This window comes from Pongo abelii, chromosome 15 (genome assembly GCF_028885655.2).
Source record: "Pongo abelii isolate AG06213 chromosome 15, NHGRI_mPonAbe1-v2.0_pri, whole genome shotgun sequence".
Classification (NCBI taxonomy): domain Eukaryota; kingdom Metazoa; phylum Chordata; class Mammalia; order Primates; family Hominidae; genus Pongo; species Pongo abelii.
The window spans coordinates 76,830,792-76,843,126 of record NC_072000.2 but is presented as its reverse complement, the minus strand read 5'-3'; positions in this window follow the sequence as shown (position 1 = coordinate 76,843,126).

Below are 12,335 nucleotides of genomic sequence, written 5' to 3'. Positions count from 1 at the left end.
TCATCCCTTCTCCTTAGGATAGGCCATTGATCAAGTACCCAGTCAGTTAGATCTGAGGCATAGGGAAAAGAGAGAGAGACAGACAGACAGACAGAGACAGACTGACTGACTGACTGACTTTGGGACTAGGGTAGAGTGGAAGGAGTAGCTAGAGGTGAGACAGGAGCATAGGCTGATGCAGGTGGTTGATACACAGGTTGATACTTTTTCCTAAGGATTGCAGACTTGATCTCATCTTGGGTCCCATTCTCCAGTCTTTCATACCACCCCACTTGCTTATTCCCCAAATGCCATAAATGATCATAATGTTACAGCTTCGCCCAAGCCATTTCCTTTCCCTGAAAGACCCCTCAGCATCCCTTTCATCAGTGTCCATTTCACAAATGCCTACTCACCCATTAAGCCTTAGCTCAAATATCACCAGTATTCTGTAGTATTCTTGGCCCCCTGAATTCCAAAATGTTTTTATAGTTCCTTTTACTTTGGCACTTTTCCTAGGAAGCCATACCCCCCTGTGTGCCTGTCTCACTGTGAACTCTTGAAGGGCTCAGACTATGCCTCATTCACCTTTTGCATGCCAACACTACCCCAGTGCCTGACACATCATCGGTGCTCAATTCGTGTTTGTGAAATTGCACTAAGTGAATTTTGATGGGAATAGGGAGCCACTGAGATGTTTTAAAGCAAGAAACAGATATATTTTTCTAGTGCTGGAAGCTTTTGACTGGGGACAGGGATGTTATTGCAAATAGTGAAGGTCAAGTTCTGGACCTCAGCTAAGAGGAAGTAGGAAGGGATAGAGTGAACACAGATTTCACAGGACTTGACGGCAGGTGGGGCAGAGAGGCTAAAAGAGAAGGAGGGTTAGAGGTTGCCTCCTAGGCTCTTACGTGAGGAGGTGGGACCCAGGGGGTGCCATTAAGGGAGGCATGTCCTATGGAAGGAGGAGCATGTGAACATGTCCCAGAAAATAATGAAGGTTCTTCAAAGCCAAAGAAAAAGTCTAAGAGCATCCCTTTCCCCAAATTAGTAAAAGAAGCATCTTTCAAATGAGGAAATCTAAGTTCTAATGGTCAGAGGAGGTAGATCGGGCTGTTTGCATTCTTGGTTAAAGAGAGAGAATCCAGGCATCAGGGAAGGTCAGTTCATTTCAGCCACTTACTCTAAGGGCTGGAGCATTCAGAGGTCAAGGAGGGAGAGGAAAGGCTTTTTATCCTGTACCAATTCCCCAGACACTCATGCAGCCTCTGCACTCTGCCTCAAGGTAGCTCATGCTAGGAGTCTTACCTCTGACTTCCTTTTCTGTTCAAAGCGACATGTATTCTGGGTTTTGAAAGCAACACGCCCGTCTGCTACTGGGGCCGATGGCTCAGGTTAGAGCACCACTCAACTTGCTCCTCCTGTGTCCCTTAGATGTGGAGATAGCAGCTCAATGGCATGAAGAAGTGGCTTTCTCCTGTGAGGGCTGTGCTGGACTCCTTCCAAGGACATAGGACACGGAAGTCACCATGCAGTCTTGAGTTGCCTGATAGGTAGGCAGAGCTTCCAGCAGCATGTGGACCTGGAGCACTAGGGGCATTTTCATTATGTACATGGACAAAACTTAATCCAGCTTCCTTTAAATTAGATGTGTCTTGATGTTTCCCTGGTGACATTTCAGCTATTCCCTGGGCAGGATGGTAAGAACTGGAACTGGACTTAAGATGGGTGTTTTTCAGAGGTGGGGTAAAAACGACCCAATATAGTGGTAGAAAAGGTGGGAGAAAAAGAGTAAATGGTCAGCACTAAGCTGGTGAATGCTGCAGGAATGTGGAACCCTGGCTATGTTTAAATGAGAGAATGCTCTGTTTCTTCTTTGCTCTGATGTCTGGAATTCAGCCATATGGACCACCCTTAGCAGATCACATTTCAAACTTTCAACTTATTTTCTCAGAAAATCTTCATATAGATATGAATTACATATGGCTATGAATAGAGAATTCTGGGCAAGAAAAATGATTGGTAACATTGTATCACTCAGGAGTTACTGATTATAATGAAGGCAATTCAGGCTCCATTGTTATTGGCAAATAGTATACCTGCCTGTTACAGCCCCCTGTTGGGAACTTCAGTGCAGATATGCATGAAGATGACTTTAGTAGCTAAAATGGGGTGCAGCCTCAGGTGCCTGGGGCCCTCTTCCTGCAGCCTCACTGTACAGATTGCACTGATGTTCCAGAAATAAAAGGAAGGAGTTCTCTGAGCAGAGGCAAATGCTTCCACAAAGCCCACGTGTTTACTTCACTTGAAAGGCACAAGGCATCTCAGAGCGGTAGACTCTCAAACCGGAGCCCAGATGCAGAATTTGGTGTCAATTAATATTACTAATATTTTGGATCTTCTCTGAAAATCATCAATTCTTGCAAAGATATAGTGGGCAGCAGGTTAGAAGCACTGAGGGACTGGAAAGGGGCAGTTGGATCCATCATGCTGAGAAGACTTGATTGACAGTGAGGAAGAAGAGAGCCAGATTTTAGCTCCCCAAATCTGTCTGCATCATGGGACCACAGCATGGCTCAAAGAACAAGTATCACATGTCTGTTATCACAAAACAATATCATAACAGATAATCATTTTGATGATGTTTTTGCAAATAATTCTGTTCCAAATAGCTAAAATGAACAGAAAAAACGGTTTACATTTCAAGGTGTTGAAAGCATTCTATGAGATTACAGATGTGTTGCAATCTGTCTGCTGCCAATAGTATATGAAAGGAATGACATCATTGTGTTGGAAACCTGGATCCCTTTGCTACATATTATCATCATTTATTTTATTTCTACTACAGATAGGATAATGTTATTCAATGAAGACTATGTACTTTTTGGGAGGAGAAAAGTACAATCTTGTTTTATTGTTGGGAACCCCATATGTGGGTATAATATATCCCCCCATTACATGGCCTAACAGAGACATGTCTAAACTGGTTTTATAGGACCTGGAGGAAATATCCTATATAGAAAAACTGGGAGAATAAAATTTGTACTTTCAAGGAAAGGAAAGTAAAATGTGACAAGAGAGCTTTCCTCAATTGTATTCAAGGAGACTCGAATTTGGTGTGAGGCAGTTCACCTAGAATCTATGGAAGGGTCTAATGACTGAAAACCCAAAGGGCTGTGGCCTCAGATTGTCTTGCTTGTGAGGCAGTTCTACAAGATGGCCCCTGAAGACAGGAACGGGAGCCTCTGGCTGTGGCCGTCTGAGAAGACATTCTCGGAGCAGTTCAGGAAGGACGGGTGGGAAGCCAGGCCAGAACGAGGGCAGGCAGCCGAAAGCAAGTTGATCTGGGGCTCAGATAGGCTGGCTTGAAAATGGAACTGCTTTTAAAATATATTTATTTTCTTTTAAATTGACACATAATAATTGCACGTATTTATGGTGCACATTACGGATGTTTTGACACCTGTATACATGTGTAATGATCAAATCAGAGTAATCTGCAAACTCATCACCTCAAACATGTATCATTTCTTTGTGGTAGGAGTATTCGAAACCTTCTCTTTTAGCTATTTTGAAATATATAATACGTTATTTGCAGAACTGATGGAGGTGGTGGAGAAAGGTTTGTTCCAGATGTCCTTCTGCAGGCAATCTGGACGGAGCTGGAAGCATGCCCATCCCTTTCCTGTCCTTGCTGCCTTCAGGCTACCAACCTATGAACTCTGTCCAAGAGCCCATCTCCTTCTGGAGGAACATTGGTTGTTCTATCCTCTCCTCACCCTCAATGCCCTCACCTATGGACCTCCAGGTCACATTTCCATATTCCCGCAGGACAAGGGCACCAGTCCCCAGCTTCCAGGCTCTTCCTCCATTCCACCTCCTGCTATCATTCTGAGTAACCTCAATGTTCCCTGATGACCTACACAATCCCTGGTTTCCAGGGCCCTCACCTTCTCCGTCATGACCCTTGTATGCCTCTCCAGTCCAGCTACACTGTGGTACACCTCAGATACTTCACAATTGCTCTACCTCTGAAACAATAAACTCTGAATGCTGCCTCCTACCATTTACCTACCTTACAGCCTATATTTCCAGATAACTCAGTCCTAAGCTACCAGCTCTATCCTCACCCCCTTTGGAAGCAGCTCTTGTATCTACTGGCTCCACACAGTTTCTCCACCCTGATTTGAATCCTTTGAAATCCTCAACACCCACCTCTCCCTTTCCAACCCCCATATTCATTGAGTCTCCAGGGGCTTTCCATCCTACTGCAGCATCTCATGGATCTTTCCCTCTCTGCACCCCCACTGCTAGGCCCTAACCTGGTTTGAGCCATCATGACCTGTCATTGGTAGCTAGGTCTGACCTTTCTCAGTCTCTGTGCCCACTCCAGTCCCCCACACTGCACACTCTGCTCATGGAGTCCACCCACTGCACCCTCAGCAGGTGGGGGCTTTTCACGCTACCTCCTTCCCCACTTCCTCCTAGGGCAAATGAGTTGCCCCTTGCCATGTGCATTCTATTTGTTCCTATGTCCCTCTTACTCACATCACTGTAGGTTGGTTACATATCTGTATCTTCTACTAGAAGGTGTGGTCTTTGAGGACAAGAACCACTTTCACTCAACTCTCTGAGCTTAGTAGGTGGCATAACACCTGCCACGTGGCCAATCTCAATAAGCACTCATAGACTTAAATGTCCTCAGATATACCTTCCATCAGCTTTTCCCCCTGGGTCATTACCAGGGCAGCCCGGCCTCACTCCTAACTATCTTTTTTTCTGGGAGGAGACACACTCCTGCCTTCCTCTTTGCAATGCCAATTGCTGGGGTGGTCACTCCTATTCTGCCTTAACATGAGGCTGGGCCGTGGAGGGGGCGGGAGGAGGCAGCAGGGACTGGGGAAAGTCACAGAACACTGTGTGAGTGAACTGGCAGAAGTTCTGTGGGCTCACCAGCTGGCACCCTGGGAGAGAGCCAAAGAGAAAGTTCGTTTTTTCCTGCCCAAAGCTCAGAATCCTGAGAGCAGCTATGAGTCTGAGTGCTAAAGGCTTAGGAGTGAGAAGTGTCAAGGTCACCTCTGCTTTGTGCCTGACCAGGGAGGGGCATTGTGGATGTTGTATGTGTGTGTGGGTATTGCAAACCACTGGGCATGTCTGGATAGCTAATAGCATGCTTCCGCAGTACAGCGAGAGGAAGATCCACTAATCCAATTTGTAATTTATCTTTTGGTTTGCTCCCAGTGTTTTCCCTTTGTTTCTGGCTTGATGCATTTATCTGAGGGCTCAGTGAGTTCACCTTGGCAAAGTCTTGCATGAATAGGAGCATTTAACTCAATAGATCAGCTCACAGTCGTGCGTGTGTGTGCACGTGCGCGTGCATGTGTGTGTATATACAGCTTTCTTAACCCCTAAGTGAGGGCCTCCCTCCCAGGAAGGGAACCCAGGATTGGTTGCTGCAGAACAGCTTTGTGAGGGTGGCAAGCAGAAAGCCAGCAGAAAGGGTTGGAGCTGGCTTAGAGAAATTCTGGCCACAGCCAGGCCACAGCTCACAGACTGGGGTAGATAGAAGTGGGCATCTTTGGTTGGAGAAGAAGTGAATAGGAGATATTTATCTATTCTGGACTTCAATTTGACCCCCTTCCCGGAATCCTAGTGTTCTCAAGCTCAAAGGAAACACAGGGGCATCTGGTTCAGTGGTTCCCATCTGCCTGTGGGTCAGAATCACCTAGAATTACTTGTTAAAAATGTAGATTCCTGGGGTCTTTCTCAAACTTCCTGATTTGCAATCTCTAGATGTGGGGCCTGGGACTCTTTCTGTTAAGACATTTGCCCCAGATAAGCTGGGTTACCAGCTGCCTGAGGCCACACTGCTAGTGGTGAACCCAAGTCTTCCCACTCTCCATCCAGGGTGTTTCTTCTTAGAGCTCAAGTGTCCCTGGGGCTTAAAGCTTTAGGAAACAAGGCTTCTATCGGACACAAAGTGGGTATGTGAATAGCTCTCTTATGCTGCTGACCAATAATCTACCTGATTAAATTCTTTTTTTCCTGTAAGGTAGGGCTCAAGGGCTTTAATCTCCACAGTGGGCAGAGACAGCTGAAATGGACCACTCGCTCTGGGATGACCTGGCATCTCCTGATCCTGTGTTTAGCACTAGGCAGGATTCAAAGTCCTTTGTGGCTGCCTTCACTCATTTTCTCTAGGGACCAGCCCTGTTCTCTTGGCGACTTTGAAAAACAGGCTTGGATTCTTCCTGATCTATAGCTAGCTCTTTTTTTCTCTCTCCTTCCCTCCCTCTCTTTTTCTTTCTCTCCTCCCTCTCTCCTTTCCTGTTTCCCTCCCTCCCTCCTTCCCTCTTACCTTCTCTTTCTTTTTTTTTGTTTTTGTTTTTAGCAGCTTTACTGAAATATAATTCACATACCATACAATTTATTTGCTTAAAGTATATGTCGATGATTTTAAGTATATCCACAGAGTTTTGCACAATCTGCACATCACTACAATAAATTTTAGAACATTTTCATCACTCCTCAAAGAAACTCCATACCCATCAGCAGTGATTTTTCATTTGCACCCCGCCAATATCCTAGAGAGTTGTTGTCTCTAGGCAACAACTAGTCTACTTTCTGTCTCTATCAATTTGCCTATTCTGGACATTCTTTGTAAATGGAATCATACAATGTATAGTCTTTTGTGACTGGCTTCTTTCACTTAGCATAATGTTTTCAGGTTTCATCCGTGTTGTGATGTGTATCCATACTTCATTCCTTTTTATTGCCAAATAATATTCCATGGTATGAATATGTCACATTTTGTTTAACCCATTTAGCAGTTGACAGACATTTGAATTGTTTCAATTTTTTGGTTATTAAGAATAATGCTGCTATGAACACTTGTGTTCAAATTTTTGTATGGCTGTATGTTTTTATTTCCCCTGGGTATATACCTATGAATGGAATTGCTGGGTCATAGAGTAACTATTTTTAAGCTTTTGAGGAAATTTCAGACTGTTTTCCAAAGCGGCTGCAGCATTTTACATTACCACCATTTTATATTCCAGAACTCTTTACATTCTCACTGACACTTGTTAAAATCTGCCTTTTTTATTACAGCCATCCCAGCGGTTGTGAAGTGGTATCTCATCATGGAATTTATTTGCATTTCTCTAGTGGCTAATGATGTTCAGCATCCTTTCCTGTGTTTTTTGGCTATTTGTGTACCTTCCTTAGAGAAATAATCTGTACAGATCCTTCACCCATCATTTAATTGCATTATTTATTTGTCTTATTACTGAATTTTACAAGTTCTATATATATTCTAAATATAAATACCTTGATAGCCAGATATTTTCTCCCAATCTGGGATATCTTTTCACTTTATTGATGGTGTTCTTTGAGCCACAACAGTTTTAAAATTTTGTTAAAGTTCAATTTATCTATTTTTTTCTTTTGTTGTTTTAATTTTTAGTGTTTTACCTAAGAAACCATTGCCCAATCCAAGATCATGAAGATTTACTTCTATGTTTTCTTCTAACAGTGTGATAGTATTAGCTCTTCTATCCATTTTCAGTTAACTTTTGTATAAGGTGTGAGGTAGGGAATCAAATTTCATTTTTCTACTTCTGTTTCATTTAGTTATTCCAGCACCATTTGTTGAAAAGATGATTCTTTCCCCTATTGAATTGTTTTGACACTCTAGTGAAAAATCAGTTGGCTATAAATGCATGGGTTTATTTCTAGACTCTCAGTTCTCTTCCATCTATCTATATGTCTCTCCTTTTACCAGTACTGTCCTGTCTTGATTACTGTAGCCTTGTCATGAGTTTTGAAATCAGGATATTTCTACTTTTTATGCCCACCTTTCAGCACACACAGCAAGGCTGGGCATGGCTTCAGTGGAAGTATCTGACTAGATGGGCTAAGGACATACAAGGAGAGGAAAGGCCATGGTAAGTATAAGACCAGGAGTCAGGGACCCTAGTCTTTAATCCTTTCCCTGCCATAAGCCTGTATAACCTTATGTAAGTCACTTGATGTTTCTGGGCCTCTGTTTCCTGTTCTGTAGAATGAAGGCTCTGGGTTGGTTGATTGTTAAAGGAATTTTCAATTCTAATAATCTGGAGGCATGGGGGATTCAGTTTACATGGGAAAAGTCCATCACAGGACCCTCTAATTTTATAGCTAAGCATTCATAGACTTGCACTTACTTGAAACTTAGGTATGAGAGAGGAAATGTACAAGACATGTCTGGATTATGCTGTCATACCAGATAGCAATGAAATTCCCAAAGATTATCAAGGTCATGTCTAAAGACTCAGGTTCTCACTGGCCAAAGATGGGACACTTTGGATGTCAATAAGGACAATTAACACAATGGATCAAAATATATTTAATATATTTAAATTCATGAGTTCATAATGCTGCTTAGCAAAACTCCAATTATTTGGAACTTGTGAATTTTTAGATCTCTTGCTGAGGGGACCCTGGGTCATCTCCTCCAGTTGACCTGGTTTTCATGGCTATCTCACTCTACCCTGGATCCCATGTCCCTGGGGTCTGTTCCAGCACTGTGTTTACAGTTAGCTTTTATCACTTTTCTAAATCTGTGTTAATCTATTTGGAGACGGCATGGGAGAACTCCAGAGTTATTGGTAGGAGCCAGTCAACCTGGAGTTGGACCAAGCACTGCCTACTAACTGAATAGATAATGCCTCACTCTGATATTCACTATTGCTTTTACTATCATGTAACCACTACCAAAAATCAAGACAGAGAATAATTCCATTACCCCTTTGTGCCCCTTTATAGTTCCATTTCCCACTCTGATATGTACCATTACTTCCCTTTGTTTCCTAGTACAGTTGTCCCTCAATATTCATTAGGGGGTTGGTTCCAGGACTGTCCCCTTTTCCCATGGATACCAAAATCTGAGGAGGCTCAAGTCCCTTATATAAAATGGTGTAGTATTTGTCTGTAACCAAAGCACATTCTCCTATATACTTTACATTATCTCTAGATTGCTTATAATACTTAATACAATGTAAATGCTGTGTCAATCATTTTAATGCTATATTGTTTTTTAATTTTTTTTTTTTACTGTTGTTATTTTTTAATTTTTAAAAATATTTTTCATCCATGGTTGTTGAATCCATGGAAACTGTGGATACAGAGGGATGACTCTAAGTAGCTTCTGTTAGATGAAGAAAGCATGCATTCTCTTCAATGTGCGGGTTCTGTGATGATATGCTTTCTCAAACAGGGGCTCACAGATTTTGAGGGGTTAAAAAGGTGACTTTTTAGTGAAGAAGTATGTCCCACCAGCCTGAGGGGCTGAGTGGTAGTCATGACCTAGACGCTAAGCCCTGCTCCTCCAACTCTCTCTGCTCTTCCCACTATAGGGCCTCAGTTTCTTTATGGATAGAACAAAAGTCTGAGGAATGTGCTACCTAGACATGCAACAGTGTGCACTGAGCTAAGCAAGGGAAGACAGGCTAAGGTCACATAGTGTATAACTCCTTGTTCGTTCGTTCCCTCCCTCCCTGCCTTCCTTCCTTTCTTCCTTCCTTGACAAGTCTCACTCTGTCGCCCAGCCAGCAATTGTGTGATCTCAGCTCACTGTAACCTCCACCTCCTGGGTTCAAGTGATTCTTGTGCCTCAGCCTCCTGGGTAGCTGGGATTACAGGTGCCTGCCACCACGCCCAGCTAATTTTTGTATTTTTAGTAGAGATGGGGTTTCACCATGTTGGCCAGGCTGGCCTCAAACTCCTGACCTCAGGTGACCCACCCATCTTGGCCTCTCAAAGTGCGGGGAATACAGGTGTGAGCCACTGTGCCTGGCTTGTATGTGGCTTTCTAAAAAAGGCAAAACTACGGGGTCAGAAAACAAACCAGCAGCTTCCAGGAACAGAGGGGTAGGGGGAAGGAATTAACTTATAAAGGGGCACAGGAACATTTTGGGGTATGAAATTATTCCCTATTTTGATTTTCAGTGGTGGTTATATCATTGTATATGTTTGTCAAAACTGATAACAGTGTTGTAATATAAAACGGTGAATTTTAATGTAGGTAAATCATAGCTTAATAAACTAAAAGTCACACACACACACACACACACACACACACACACACACACACACACACACCCCCCCCCCAGAGAATCTCACAGGTTCCTCCCTGTGTTAATATTCACTGTTCTCTACTGAGGGTGCGATCACAGGCAAGGGCCACAGGAAGAGATATCCAGGGACTTGTCTCATTTTTTAAACGTCCGCTCCCTGATCCCTCCTACCCCTTCCCAACCCAGAGCCATCCTGTGATGTAATGGGAGAAAGAGAAGAACCAGGCTTTATTTTCTTGGTTGGAAATTGTAGGAATGAGGCTGCCCCCCCCCGTGGAGGTCCATGTGTTCCCTTGGACGCCAGGCATTCTCAGAGGACGAAGGCAGGTCCTTGTCCTAGGTCAGAGGGCAGAGTCACTGGCCTGAAATTGAGTATTTTGGAACAAGAGCTCAGAGTCCAAATCTCATGGAAGTAGCCATGAGGTCCATCGGACAAATGGGAATCTAGATGGGCAGCGGGAATCTGCACTGTTTCCATTTTCCATGCGGGGTCTGGGGAGGACGCCTCCAGCCCGCCACTCTGCTGTTTCTCAGGCCTAATGCAGGGTTACTGATGGAGGCCACCCAAGTGACACACAGGGAACCAGGTCCTCGCTGAGAAGAAGGGAGCCAGGGGCTTGTCAGAAGCAGAGAGAGGCCGCTGCCCACACAGGCAAACAAAGCCTACAGCCTCGAGGCTGGCGGGAAGGGCGGCTCTCAGGGGCCAGGCTGCCAGGGAAGTTGTCCGTCTGGCAGAGATTTGCAAACATACCCTCCCTTCACCGCCTTTCAATGCCTATCTCAGACATGGCTCCAGCTAACACCAGCACCCATTTTGTGAACATTTACCATGTGTCAGGCCCAGGCTAAACCCTCTAGATTAATTCACAGCCACCCGAAGATTTTGAAATTCTCATTCTTGTTTCACAAATGAGGACACTAAGGCTCAGAATGAGGGTGGCTCTGGGGCTCTGCACTCAGGGGCTGTTCCTTCGTTTTGTCTGCTGAAATAAGCCAGACCTAGCCAGGACACCTCGGGGCTCAGAGGAGGAGAACCGAGCCCACACTTTAAGCGAGGAAAAGCGTACCAGAGAGCTCTGTGACAGATGGAGCTCATGTGGCTACACCCGACACCACAGGCCCCTTTAAAATAAGCCAGATTCCACAGCCTTTTTGGCCAGGGGGCCCTGCCCTTCTTTGTATGGGGTCTGGGGCAGATCCAGTAATCCCCATTGTGGGCGCTGAAGGGCTGGGTACGGGGAATGGGCCCAGCTGCAGGTGTCGGAAGTCCCACGACGGGGTCCAGCGGTTCATATGGGTGTTTCTGCGAAGGAAGGGTGGTGGAGGGAGAGCCTGCTGGGCAGAGCTCTGTGGGCCCAGGAGGGGATACGCCTCTCAGAGAACTACTTGGGTTTGGAGGCTGCCACATCCCAGGAAAAGTTCTAGGATCAGAGACACTCATCAGAGGCCCTGGTGGTTCCTCAGAGGCTGGGATCAATGAACAATGGAGGCTGGCAGCAAAGGAGAGGACAGCTTCATGCCTGTTATGCCATAGGTCCCCAGAAGGGTGTAGGGAGAGAGGCAGCTGTCAGGACAGCTCTCATTCTTGGACCGGCACAGCTTTTTGTGTTATAACTGGTATAACATAGTTATACCTCAAATCTCCACCTTGATTCTGGACCTGAAAGCAGAGGCCTGCTCGTGGCGGTCAGCAGGGTAGTGTGCATGCACAACAACAGCCCGATAAGCAAAGATTCTGGAACTAAGCCAGCTGGTCCAGCTGAGGAGGCAGGTGCAGCTCTGGGTTCCCTGGAGGGTGGTAGCCATGGTCAAAGAGGACAGGCTCTTTTGGGGATGGACCAGGACGTGAGGTGGGACATGCTATGGACCTGAGGCAGATGTGACCTTGATCTTAACTCTGTGGGGCAGAAAATCCTGCACAAGGGGGTGGCCCAGGGATTGAGAGATGAGTTTGTTCCCTTCTAGCTGTGACTGGAGTCCCATTTTCATGCCTCTGAAATCATTGCTACCTTTGGGAGCAAAATTTCTGCCACTGAAGTATGCAGCTAGGTGTTGGCTTTGTCATTAATAGAGGGATTGGAGTACAATAGCACTGCCTTTTTACCTTGTGCTCGTCCTCCTCTTGTCAGCCTGACGCTCAGGCTCTCAGAGTCCAGCTGCTTTGGTGTTAGTGGGAAATGCAACTGTCTGTCGCTCAGGAAACTGAGACTCCGTGTAAGAAGCACCATCTGTATGCAGCAG